Here is a 12,940-nt window from a genome sequence, read left to right as displayed (position 1 = left end):
GAGAAGGAAGGAGGTAAGCCTCAGGGAGAGAGAAAAGTAATTTTATATAAAAATGCGTTTCTTGTCCTCTACATAGATCTGCATCAGGCGGTTTATACTGGGGAGCACTGGAAGGCACTAGAGGGAGGCTATAAGGAGTTACTGGTGTGCACTGAGGCACTGGGGGCTACAGGGTTGTACTGGTACAGGGGTGGAGGCACTGAGAGCAACTAGGAATGAGTGGGAGGGGCAGAGATGTGACCAGGGGGCAAATGTCCTTAATAACAGGCAGGAAAGGGGAGACCTTTCTTCCAAGAGGAGGAAGGCGCCCGAGTCATTTAACCAAGGGACGGGCGCCCTGCGCATCCTTCCTCTTTTTTTTTTTTTTTTTTTTTTTTTTTTCCCTGTGTTTTTTTTTTCTCAGCAACCAATGAGCGGGCGCTGGTGATGTCCCGCCCATTGGCCAATGGCAGAGCGGCCTCAGCGCCGCTGGCTAATCAGCATCCCGGGAGGGTGGAGAAGGAGGGAGCGGGTGCGAGCAGCGGGGTCGGGAAAGCAGCGACCAATCAGTGCATGTATTGCATCAGGAAGTGGGTTGGGCACATCAGAGTCTGATCCAATGGAAGCCTTTCCCCCTCTGGCGGGCAGATAATCAGCGAGCCCCGAAACTTTGCAGCAGTGAGTCAGTGTGAGGGAGCAACGGTGCCGACGAGGAGACAAAATGGCAGCCGGGAGCTGCGGGTCGGGAAATGGCAGCCGGGGAGGGGGTATGGGGGGCATCGCAGGGGTTGGGGGGGAGGGGGGGACCCGGGAAAAGCCGGAGGGGATCCGGGGACAAAGGGGGGCCTAGAGGAGGGGTGCGGGAGTGGCAACGGTGAAAAAAGCTGGGGGGTAAGAGCTTGGGGAGAGAAAATGGCGGCCGGAGAGAAAATGGCGTCTCCCGGCAGAGCGACAACAACTTGGATGGGGATTTCTTGTCACCGGAGACGCAGCCGCACGGGCACGGGTGAGATGTGTGGGCCTGGGGATGGTTCTGAGGCTGGGGTGAGGGGGGGGAGAGGATAAGGTCAGAAGGGACCAGCATCGGCTCCAAGAGCAGGGGGTGGGGCGGGAGGGGAGGGGTGTGTATGTATGTGTGAGAAGGCGAGCACTGGGTGGAAAGAGTGCAGTAAGGGGGGGAGAGGTGAGCATGGGGTGGAAAAAGAGTGCAGTAAGGGGGGGAGGTGTCCACATGGTGTACAAAGAGTGCAGTAAGGGGGGTTGAGGTGGGCTGGGGAAGGAGGGAGGTGAGTACATGGTGGACAAAGTGTATGCAAAAAGTGTCCATCACACATGGGGTGTGTCTGTACTCCTGGGTTTAACAGGAAAAAGGTGTGTCCACACCCAAAGGGGGCAGGGTTTTTACACCTGGGAGTATGTCCACAGAGAAGGAGGTGGGACCTGTGCCCATGAGAGGGGTGTGTCTGCATGGCAGTGGCCTTGGCTTGTGGCAGCAGAGGGAGGTTCCGAGGTAACGGGAGATCCAGCTCTGCCATGGGCCCCTGGTGGAACAGGTACTGGGGGAGTGGGGTTTGGGGGGAACGGGGGACACACCAACCCCTAGGGACAAATGGGGACCCACACGTGACCCACAGTCACCTCCCCATTGGGCATCTCAGCTGTCTAACAGTCTCCCAACCTGCCCCACACAGACCCCCAGTGCCCCATGGGGTATCCTAAGTGCCCCATTGGGCATCCCTGCTGCCCCATAGTTCCCCACACAGACCCTCCCCTGTGCCACATTGGGCATCTCAGCTGTTGCATAGTCACACACTCAGTTTCACAAGGGCCCCCCAGTGCCATATAGGGCATTCTGTCCCGCATAGGCCTTTCAGCTGCCCCACAGCTTGCCAACCTGCCCCACAAAGACTCCCAGTGCCCCATGGTGTCTGCTTACTGCCCCATAGAGATTCCTTGCTTCCCCATTGTTCCCCACACAGCCTCCCCTGTGTACCCTTGGGCATCTCAGTTGCCCCACAGCACCCCAGTCAGCCCCACAAGGGCCCCCCAGTGCCCCATACAGCATTCTAACGACCCCGTGTTGGCCCGTCAGCTGCCCTATTGTTTCTTTACTTAGCCCTCACGGACCCCTAGTGCCCCATTGGGCTTCTCAGCTTTCTCATAGTCCCCCAGTCAGCCTTAAAAGGGCCTGCCCAGTTCCTCATAGAGCATTTTAACTGCCCCACATGGTTTTCAGCTGCTCTGTTCCCTAACCTGCCCCACACAGACCCCCGGTGGCCCATAGGGCATCTCAGCTGTCCAATAGTCCCCCAGCCAGCCCCACAAGGACCGCCCCCCTCCCCCGTCGTCTAACCAACACAGATCTCCAGTGTCCCATAGAGCATTTTGACTGTCCCACATGGGCTCCTCAGCTGCCCTATTGTCCCCTAACCTGCCTCACACAGGCCCCTAGTGCCCCCTAGTGCATCTAACTGCCCCACATGGGCCCCTCAGCTTCTCATTGGGCAAAATTGTAGATCAATCAATAGATATTGGGATACTATTTAAGTCTTGCAAGCCACACAATGAATGATTCTGATTGTGCACAGCAGGTTCATGTTTTTATGTCTTCAATCATGTCCTAATTAAAAAAGACTTGAAAATGCAATGAAGGAAAAGCTTGTGTTGTAGAGGAAGAAATGTAAAAGAGAAAGAAAATAAAAAATAAAACCAACCAAAACCAGATGTGACTCCAATATCTGTGTGGGTATGAAAATGAGAAATAGGACAGAGGAGTTAACTGGAGATTGGAGATGTGTAAGATGGGAAGTGAATTTTTTTCTGTTTCAACTGTATGAAAGTAATTTAGTTCCCCCTCCCCAGCCTCCATGTTATGCCCTATCCCAGCTGCATCATGTCCCCACGCCCCCTCTAATCTTGTCTCCTTCTGCCATGCATGTCTCTGCCCAGATTGTGTCTTGGTCCCAGGCTCCTTGTACTTGTCCTGTGCCCACCCGAGTGTCTCCGCCCCCTGGGGTGCAGTGGCTCTGCCCCCCTGATCTGGGCCACACTCCTGTGCACGGCTCTGCCTGCCCTGTGTGTGGCCACGCCTCTGAGCTTGGCCACACCCCTGTGTGTTGCTCCGCCCCCTGTTCTGGGAGGTGCCTCTGAGCCTGGCCACGCCTCCATGCATCTCTCTGCCCACCTAGTGCTTGTCACAGCCCCCTGAGTGTGGCCCCGCCCTCCCACACGTGTCTCCACTCCCGTGCCTTTGCCCTGCCCCATCTGTGACTCCGCCCCCTCTGGGCTTTGCCCCGCCCTCCCATTTGGGGCTGTACCTCCCTCTCTTTGTTTCCCCACCCTTCAGGATTGGGTCTGCCCCAGCCGTGCTTGGCCCCTCCGTGGGGGAGGGGCTCAGCACGTGCTGCAGGGAGGAGGAGGTGACAGGGCGACAAGAAGGGGTGGGGCCTCAGTTCATACTTCTGGGAGTCAGGGGCTAGGGGGCTAAGAGGCCTACCCAGAACTGCCCCAGTCCTGCTTGCTGGTTCCTGCTTGCTGGTTCCTGCTTGCTGGTTCCTGCTTGCTGGTTCCTGCTTGCAGGGGGTGGGCGGTAGTGCTGGACTGGGAGGTGGGCTGGGAGGTCCCCGCCTCCCCGGGGGTGATGTGCTGTGCAGGGCTGGTGGTTGCACCCCAACCTGTCTTGGACCCACCCTCTTTCTCTGGGCTGTGCACCCTTGTGCGCAGCTCAGCTTCCTCTGGGCCCTACCCCGCGTTTTTAGCCTTACTCTTGGTGGGTTCCCCCTCCCGTGTGTGGTCCCACCCCTCCGAGCAGGGCTGTGCTCCAGGGCGGTGAGGCTCCGTGACCACGAGCAGGCTGTATAGATGGGGCGCTATTCAGCCAGGTTGGTGCCAAGGGAAAGTAACTTGTGGAAACTCGGTGCAGAACTTTCCAGTTGTGTTTGAAGGTGCTGCGCAGGCCCTTTTGGGATTGGATGGGCATTTGGGGTGAGCTGGGATGGTAGCCAGAAGAGTCAGGGGGCAGGTGACTTCTGACAAACACAACAGGAATTTTATGGCTTGCTGGTATCTTATGTGCCTCAAGAAATTACAGCCACAGCATCAGATTCTGGAACGAGCAGATGAGCAGAACACCATGGGGGATCTGAGGAGTAGGGTGCTGAAGAGGTTGGCAGTGGCTCATCTGATGCTTATTGGCAGCACTGATTGTGGCTTGGTTCCCCTGTCCCCTTCTTGTCATTGTGGCCCTGTCTTTCTACTCCTCCCCCGTGGGTGTGGCCTTGCCCTTCTTTCACATCCCTCCCCCTTTATCTTTCCCTCATTCTTTTTCCTTTTCTTCATTTCTCTGGGTCAGTTCAGGCTCTGAGCCTTGTCCCCAACTGTGCTGGTATTTCTGAGGAGTCTAAATGAACATTTTCCTGCCTTCAGAGCGCCCTGGGGGGTGTTGGCAGCCCCTGGGGACAGAGCTCCCAGCTGAGGCTGGAGCAGGGGATGATGTTCTCTGAAGGGCTCCAGCTGGGGCTGGGGTAGCCCAGGTGTGGGCAGTCAGGTTGATGAGGGGGCTTTCCCAAAGGACTGTGGGAAGGGCAGTGGGGTGGGGCCCAAGATATATAAGCCTCCACCTCTACTTAGGGGCTTAGTCTGCTTTGGGGTTGCGTTGTGCTTGGAGCACAGGTGAGAGGAGCAGGGCTGGGGGCATCTGGCTGGTGTTGTTGGCAGTCATTGTTGGCTGGCAGTCGTTGTTTGCTCTGTCTTAGTATTTTTTGGTTCCCCAAGTGATAACGGCTGCGATGTTCAACTCTGGAATGAGAGGGTAAATGGAACACCCAGGGGCTCTTTGGAGGAGTTCAGCGTTTTGAAAGAGGTTAGTGTTTACTGATCGGAGACATGGTGGTGGTACTGTTAGTTGGAATTTTTTCATGGCACATGATGAAGAGGAACCCTGTGGCTACAAGAACATCCCAGCCCACTGATGTGGCTTTTTTTGTTGACCATGGATTCAGGTGCCCAGCCCTCTGAAAAATAAGTGGAACCATGTGTGAGGAAGGGCTGGGTGGAGGGGGGCAGGCAAAGTTGGGAATCGCGTGGAGGGGTTTCGAAGTTAGTGTAGGAGAGAGGGCTGTCCAAGAGCAGCCCCCTTTGGTCAGGTGAAGGGACCAGTTTAGATTCCAACATGATGCTAACATGGGCAGGGTAGCTCCAACCCTTGTGTGGGGTGGTGTGTAGTTTCTGCTGTCTGTCATTGTTGTCTGAGAGCTTTCTATGACCTTGATGTCCTCTTTGTATTCACAGAGCAAGTCTTGCACCTTGGGCACCATCCCTAGGCTCTGAAACACCATTATTTATCATCTTAGCGTCATTCAGTGATGTGTTGTCTTGCATAACAAATTCACAACATGGAACGGTCTTGTGTCTCATAGCTTTCTCAAAGGTTGTTCTCTGACATCTTCTTCTTAACTGCATAAGCATCTCTAATTGTCGATTTTCTTAGACTGCGACTTGTTCCCTGAATCCTTAGGTCTTGAATCCACGCTTTGCATTTATCTGTCATCTAAGTTTGGAGAATAGCTTCTTGTAAAAGTCAGTGTCCTTTGATACTCTTGGAGCCCCAGTGGAGCCTCCATGTGTCACTGCTATATTCCTGTGGGTCTTCTTGCCCAGCAGTTTTGGATCCTGGAATCATTCTTCTTCGTGAGACTTTTCACTTGAGGTCGAGTCTGCGGTTTGCAGTGTTGTGTCTTGGGTTGGCGTCAGCACTGGGGGTTTGGCTTGGAGCTGCCCTGCTCACACTGTAGGGTTAAGGGCCCTTGGAAGAGTCTTAAAAAATTGTCCATGTCCATCGAGCAACAGTCCAATGACAAGTAATACTGTTCTTCAGATGGCTCTGACAAGGTGAGCAAAGGCTTGTGGGCTGCAGGAGCATTTATTTTAATATCTTCAGTCTGTTTAATATCTTCATTGATGATTTAGATGAAGGGATTGAGTCCACCATCAGCAAATTCGCAGACGACACTAAGCTGGGGGGGAGTGTGGATCAGCTGGAAGGCAGGAGGGCTCTGCAGAGGGACCTGGACAGACTGGAGAGTTGGGCTGATTCCAACGGGATGAGGTTCAACACGGCCAAGTGCCGGGTCCTGCACTTTGGCCACAACAACCCCATGCAGCGCTACAGGCTGGGGACAGAGTGGCTGGAGAGCAGCCAGGCAGAAAGGGACCTGGGAGTCTGGATTGACAGGAAGCTGAACATGAGCCAGCAGTGTGCCCAAGAAGTGTGGCCAAGAAGGCCAACGGCATCCTGGCCTGTATCAGGAACAGTGTCGCCAGCAGGTCCACGGAAGTGATTCTGCCCCTGTACTCAGCGTTGGTGAGGCCACACCTCGAGTACTGTGTCCAGTTCTGGGCCCCTCAAGAAGGATTTCGAGGTCCTAGAGCAGGTCCAAAGGAGGGCAACCAGGCTGGTGAAAGGACTTGAGCACAGACCCTATGAAGAGAGGCTGAGGGAGCTGGGGCTGTTCAGCCTGGAGAAGACGCGGCTCAGGGGAGACCTCATCACTCTCTACAACTACCTGAAAGGAGGTTGTAGCCAAGTGGGGGTTGGTCTCTTTTCCCAGACGACTTTCAACAAGACAAGAGGGCATGGTCTTAAGTTGTGCCAGGGGAGGTTTAGGTTAGATATTAGAAAGAATTTCTTTACAGAGAGGGTGATCAATCATTGGAATGGGCTGCCCAGTGAAGTGGTGGACTCTCCGTCCCTGGAGATATTTAAAAAGAGACTGGATGTGGCACTCAGTGCCATAGTCTAGCAACCACAGCGGTGGGTCAAGGGTTGGACTTGATGATCTCTGAGGTCCCTTCCAACCCAGCCAATTCTATGATTCTATGATTTCTGAGGTGTTGTATTGCCGTGGAAGGCATTGGCATGCCCTGTTTTTTGTGTTTACCAGGTGTCCTCCGAGCCTCATTTCGGCCCCCATGAGGATGGTAGGCAGATGGGTGAGGGGCCAAGGTAAAGGAGTGAGAGGGAGGTGGACATCACAGTGGGCTGCCTGTTGTTTTAGGCAGTATCTCGGGACGTGCCTTGTTTTTGCAGGCGCTACATGTGCCGCCTTTGGAGCCGGAAGAGTGCTGGAGGTGAGACGGGATGGTAAGGAGGAGGCTTGGTCTTGCAAGCAGAACAGTGATTTTGTGTTTCCTGATATTTCAGGTGCCAGAAGTGATGGTGGCCATAAGGTGTGTGTAAAGTGATGAGCAGGGCAAGACGGAGCTTAGGAGGAGCTTGTGGAAGGGGTTGGTATTTAGCTGATGTCCTATTTCTGGTGGCAGTGCCGTTTGTTGTTGCAGACGGTGAGGAGGAACTTGGTGGTTTTGGGAAGATCCCCGTCAGTCGATGCGTGTTACTTTTCTGTCCGGTGCTTCAGAGCCCCAGCCGTTAGGTAAGAGAAAGGGAGGATGGTTGGAAAGGGTCTGTGTAGAGGGGTCAAGGTTAGGAATCGCTAGCTCGGGTTTTAAAGTTACTCGGGTTTTAAAGCGGGCTGTCCAGAAGCGGTGCCCTTTGGGTGGTTGATGGGAGCCTGTCCCTCCCTGGCATGATGCTAGCAAGTTCCAGGAACTGAATGAGCATTGGAGGTGAGGTGGTAGCGCAGGGCTCGTGGAACCTAGTGTCTTCTCTCAAGCAGAACAATAGTTTTGTGCCTTTTAGGTGCCCTGAATGACGATGCCTTCAGCGTCCAACTCTGGAAAGCGTGGGCGAGTGGGACCCTGCAGGGCTCTTCTGCGAAGCTGGGACATTTGGAAGGGAATGGGGCTGGCCGATGTTGGACTTACTGCCGAATATTCTGGTAGGTGTTTTGGTGTTGTGGTTATGTGCGTGGAGTTTTTTTGTTTGCATGTTTTGGTGTTGTGGTGTGACTTTTTTTTTTTTTTCTTATTTTAACGCAGGTGGCAAAGGGGAACCTTGCAAATTGAGGATTATCCCGGGCTGCTCCTGTCTATTTTCCTGGCTAACCACGACTTTGGAGAGCCAGTCCTCTGCAAGATAAGTTGAGGGACCAGTGGTGTAGAGGGGTCAAGGCTGGCGGGAGTTGCGACTGGAAGCACGTCCCAGTCAAACAATGTGGTTTTCATTACTGGCCGTGGCTTTGTGCTTCTATCGCTCTGAAAGGTAAGTTGAGGGCCCAGGGGCGGGTGGGGAGGGGCTGAGCAGAGGAGTCGAGGTTGGGAATTGCAGGTGGTGTTTTGAAGTTAGTGCAGGGGAGAGGGCTGTCTGGGAGCAGCCCCCTTTGGGTGGGTGAAGGGAACAGGTTACTTTCCGGTATGGTTCCATCATGGGCAGGGCAGCTCCGGTTTTGGTGTGTGGGGTTGTGTGTTTTGTGTTGTCAGTCTTTTTTGTCTTAGAGCTTCCTCAGGCCTTGATGGTCTTCTGTGTGTCCTCGCAGAACAAGTCTCGCATCTTGGGCATCATCCCTGCAAAGCCTTTCCTGATCAGCACGGTGCTGATCAGCAGCATCTTCTTTATGACAAGTCAAAATTGCAGCTTGGTCTCTTGACTTGGAAGTTTCTTGATGGTTGTCTTCTGCAATGTCGTTCTCAATTGCATTGTCATCCGATCTCTGTCCATCCAGTTTCCCTGAGGGGGACTCATTCCCCGCATCCTTGCGTCCTCAGGTCTTGAAAGCGGCTTCTCGGGCATCCGTCGCTTCGTTCCCTCGCTTTGCAGACGCATCGCCGTAGGTCTTGTTGCCCAAAAGTCTTGGATTCCAGAGTCCCTCTTCTTGCCGCGAGTTTTATCTTGAGTTCAAGTCTTGGCTTGGACACATGGCTGTGTCTCGGGTCAGTCTGTGCCTGTGAGTGTTTGGCTTGGAGCTGCCCTGCCTGCTGTGTAGGATTAGGGGCCACATGAAGTGCCATAACCTGACCGACTCAGTGCTGAGCAGCTTCCCAGTGATTTGCATAATCCTGTTTTTCAGATCCCACATGTCCATGAACAGCAAGAAACATGGAGGAGGAGAGGAGGCCGCCATCCGAAGGTTAGTCAGGATGTGGAGTTGGTGGGAAGCTGCGTCCCTTGGCTACCTGACCACATTCTGGTTGTTGTCATTTTGAAGGCGGAAGCGGTGAGCGAAGCGGGATATGGGCACCGGAGGTGGCTGTGGCAAGGTGAACAAAGGCTGGTGGGCTGGAGGAGCAGTTACTTCTCAGGTGTTGTATTATTGGTTGGTGACGAGCATCCCTTGTTGTTTGTGTTTTTTTTTTTTTTCAGGTGTCCTCCTAACCTCGTTTTGGCACTCCAAAGAGATGGCAGGCAGATGGGTGAGAGGCCGAGGAGCAGGAGATGGACATCACAGTGGCCTGGGTGTTGTTGGAGGCAATATCTCAGCGTGTGCCTTTTGCTTTGACTTTCGCAGGTGTCACACAGTGTGCTGGAGTGACAAAGCCGTGTCTTGAGGAACAGTTGGAGAAGGTGAGATGGCTGTGGGCTGGGTCAGCCGTGTATTAACGTCAACTCTGTTAAAGGTTTCCCTTACGTTTCAGGTGCTGCGCGTGCCACCTTTGGAACCGGATGAGCACTGAAGGTGAGCTGGGGTGGTAGAGAGTGGGTTCGTGGAGCTGGTGAGTACTGATCAGCAGAACAGTAACTCTTTCTCTTGGTCTTCTAGGTGCCCAAAGCAGTGGTGGCCACAGCATTCAACTCTGGATCAAGGAGGTGAGTGGAACTGGGCGGGGCTCTTTTGAGGTGGTGGGTGTAGTGTAAGCGGTTGTTGATGGCTGAAGTGCACCTTATTGGTGACACTGTTTCTGTTTTTCCTTTTTTTCTGATTGCAGGTGATGAAGAGGAACATGCCCGTCAGACAGCGTGGTGTTTTGCTGGACACAGATCCAAACCCACCATCCCTGAAGAAGATAAGTTGAGGGACTGAACTGAAGTGCTGAGGTTCCTGAGCATTGGAGGTGAGGTGGTAGCTCAGGGCTCGTGGAACCTAGTGTCTTCTCTCAAGCAGAACAATAGTTTTGTGCCTTTTAGGTGCCCTGAATGACGATGCCTTCAGCGTCCAACTCTGGAAAGCGTGGGCGAGTGGGACCCTGCAGGGCTCTTCTGCGAAGCTGGGACATTTGGAAGGGAATGGGGCTGGCCGATGTTGGACTTACTGCCGAATATTCTGGTAGGTGTTTTGGTGTTGTGGTTATGTGCGTGGAGTTTTTTTGTTTGCATGTTTTGGTGTTGTGGTGTGACTTTTTTTTTTTTTTCTTATTTTAACGCAGGTGGCAAAGGGGAACCTTGCAAATTGAGGATTATCCCGGGCTGCTCCTGTCTATTTTCCTGGCTAACCACGACTTTGGAGAGCCAGTCCTCTGCAAGATAAGTTGAGGGACCAGTGGTGTAGAGGGGTCAAGGCTGGCGGGAGTTGCGACTGGAAGCACGTCCCAGTCAAACAATGTGGTTTTCATTACTGGCCGTGGCTTTGTGCTTCTATCGCTCTGAAAGGTAAGTTGAGGGCCCAGGGGCGGGTGGGGAGGGGCTGAGCAGAGGAGTCGAGGTTGGGAATTGCAGGTGGTGTTTTGAAGTTAGTGCAGGGGAGAGGGCTGTCTGGGAGCAGCCCCCTTTGGGTGGGTGAAGGGAACAGGTTACTTTCCGGTATGGTTCCATCATGGGCAGGGCAGCTCCGGTTTTGGTGTGTGGGGTTGTGTGTTTTGTGTTGTCAGTCTTTTTTGTCTTAGAGCTTCCTCAGGCCTTGATGGTCTTCTGTGTGTCCTCGCAGAACAAGTCTCGCATCTTGGGCATCATCCCTGCAAAGCCTTTCCTGATCAGCACGGTGCTGATCAGCAGCATCTTCTTTATGACAAGTCAAAATTGCAGCTTGGTCTCTTGACTTGGAAGTTTCTTGATGGTTGTCTTCTGCAATGTCGTTCTCAATTGCATTGTCATCCGATCTCTGTCCATCCAGTTTCCCTGAGGGGGACTCATTCCCCGCATCCTTGCGTCCTCAGGTCTTGAAAGCGGCTTCTCGGGCATCCGTCGCTTCGTTCCCTCGCTTTGCAGACGCATCGCCGTAGGTCTTGTTGCCCAAAAGTCTTGGATTCCAGAGTCCCTCTTCTTGCCGCGAGTTTTATCTTGAGTTCAAGTCTTGGCTCGGACACATGGCTGTGTCTCGGGTCAGTCTGTGCCTGTGAGTGTTTGGCTTGGAGCTGCCCTGCCTGCTGTGTAGGATTAGGGGCCACATGAAGTGCCATAACCTGACCGACTCAGTGCTGAGCAGCTTCCCAGTGATTTGCATAATCCTGTTTTTCAGATCCCACATGTCCATGAACAGCAAGAAACATGGAGGAGGAGAGGAGGCCGCCATCCGAAGGTTAGTCAGGATGTGGAGTTGGTGGGAAGCTGCGTCCCTTGGCTACCTGACCACATTCTGGTTGTTGTCATTTTGAAGGCGGAAGCGGTGAGCGAAGCGGGATATGGGCACCGGAGGTGGCTGTGGCAAGGTGAACAAAGGCTGGTGGGCTGGAGGAGCAGTTACTTCTCAGGTGTTGTATTATTGGTTGGTGACGAGCATCCCTTGTTGTTTTTTTTTTTTTTTTTTTTTAGGTGTCCTCCTAACCTCGTTTTGGCACTCCAAAGAGATGGCAGGCAGATGGGTGAGAGGCCGAGGAGCAGGAGATGGACATCACAGTGGCCTGGGTGTTGTTGGAGGCAATATCTCAGCGTGTGCCTTTTGCTTTGACTTTCGCAGGTGTCACACAGTGTGCTGGAGTGACAAAGCCGTGTCTTGAGGAACAGTTGGAGAAGGTGAGATGGCTGTGGGCTGGGTCAGCCGTGTATTAACGTCAACTCTGTTAAAGGTTTCCCTTACGTTTCAGGTGCTGCGCGTGCCACCTTTGGAACCGGATGAGCACTGAAGGTGAGCTGGGGTGGTAGAGAGTGGGTTCGTGGAGCTGGTGAGTACTGATCAGCAGAACAGTAACTCTTTCTCTTGGTCTTCTAGGTGCCCAAAGCAGTGGTGGCCACAGCATTCAACTCTGGATCAAGGAGGTGAGTGGAACTGGGCGGGGCTCTTTTGAGGTGGTGGGTGTAGTGTAAGCGGTTGTTGATGGCTGAAGTGCACCTTATTGGTGACACTGTTTCTGTTTTTCCTTTTTTTCTGATTGCAGGTGATGAAGAGGAACATGCCCGTCAGACAGCGTGGTGTTTTGCTGGACACAGATCCAAACCCACCATCCCTGAAGAAGATAAGTTGAGGGACTGAACTGAAGTGCTGAGGTTGGGAGTCGTTGCAGAAGGGATCTGGAAGTTTTCTGAGCAAAGGCTGGCGTGGGCTGCCTGTTGTTTTAGGCAGTATCTCGGCACGTGCTTTTGCTTTGACTTTTGCAGGTGCCACGCAAAACCACGCGTTGAGGAGCGGTCGGAGAAGGTGAGATGGTTGCGGGCTGGCTCATCCAGAGATTTTGCTTCAACTCGGTTAAGGGTTTCCCTTTGTTTTTGCAGGAGCTGCGCGTGCCCCCTTTGGAGGGGGAAGAGCGCTGGAGGTGAGACGGGATGGTAACGAGGAGGCTCGATCTGACAAGCAGAACGGGAATTTTGTGTCTCCTGGTATTTCAGGTGCCAGAAGCGATGGTGGCCATAACGTGTGGAAGGGGAAGGTGAGCAGGGCAAGTTGGGGGTTATGAGGAGCTTGTGGAAGGGGTTGGTATTTAGCTGATGTCCTATTTCTGGTGGCACTGCCGTTTGTTGTTGCAGATGACGAGGAGGAACTTGGTGGTTTTGGGAAGATCCCCGTCAGCCGATGTGGGTTACTTTTCTGTCCAGTGCTTCAGAGCCCCAGCCGTCTGAAAGGTAAGAGAAAGGGAGGATGGTTGGGGAGGGTGTGCGTGGAGGGGTCAAGGTTAGGAATCGCCGGCTCGGGTTTTGAAGTTACTGTAGGGGAGCGAGCTGTCCAGAAGCGGTGCCCTTTGGGCGATTGATGGGCGCCTG

At 53.6% G+C, this 12,940-nt stretch overlaps 2 long non-coding RNA genes across 2 annotated transcripts; both read left to right on the top strand.

The window, feature by feature from the left end:
* The first annotated feature begins 9,316 nt into the window (after positions 1-9,316).
* Positions 9,317-9,879, top strand: LOC139804868 (uncharacterized). The gene is made up of 3 exons (XR_011729584.1): positions 9,317-9,436; positions 9,633-9,679; positions 9,799-9,879. It is a non-coding gene; the product is annotated as an uncharacterized lncRNA (long non-coding RNA).
* Positions 9,880-11,636: 1,757 nt separating this feature from the next.
* On the top strand, positions 11,637-12,215 carry LOC139804702 (uncharacterized). Its single transcript, XR_011729502.1, has 3 exons — positions 11,637-11,758; positions 11,955-12,001; positions 12,121-12,215. It is a non-coding gene; the product is annotated as an uncharacterized lncRNA (long non-coding RNA).
* Positions 12,216-12,940: the final 725 nt, after the last annotated feature.

The sequence above is a fragment of the Heliangelus exortis genome, chromosome 18 (genome assembly GCF_036169615.1).
Source record: "Heliangelus exortis chromosome 18, bHelExo1.hap1, whole genome shotgun sequence".
In the NCBI taxonomy this organism is placed as follows: Eukaryota; Metazoa; Chordata; class Aves; order Apodiformes; family Trochilidae; genus Heliangelus; species Heliangelus exortis.
This window is presented reverse-complemented; position numbering and strand designations above follow the sequence as displayed.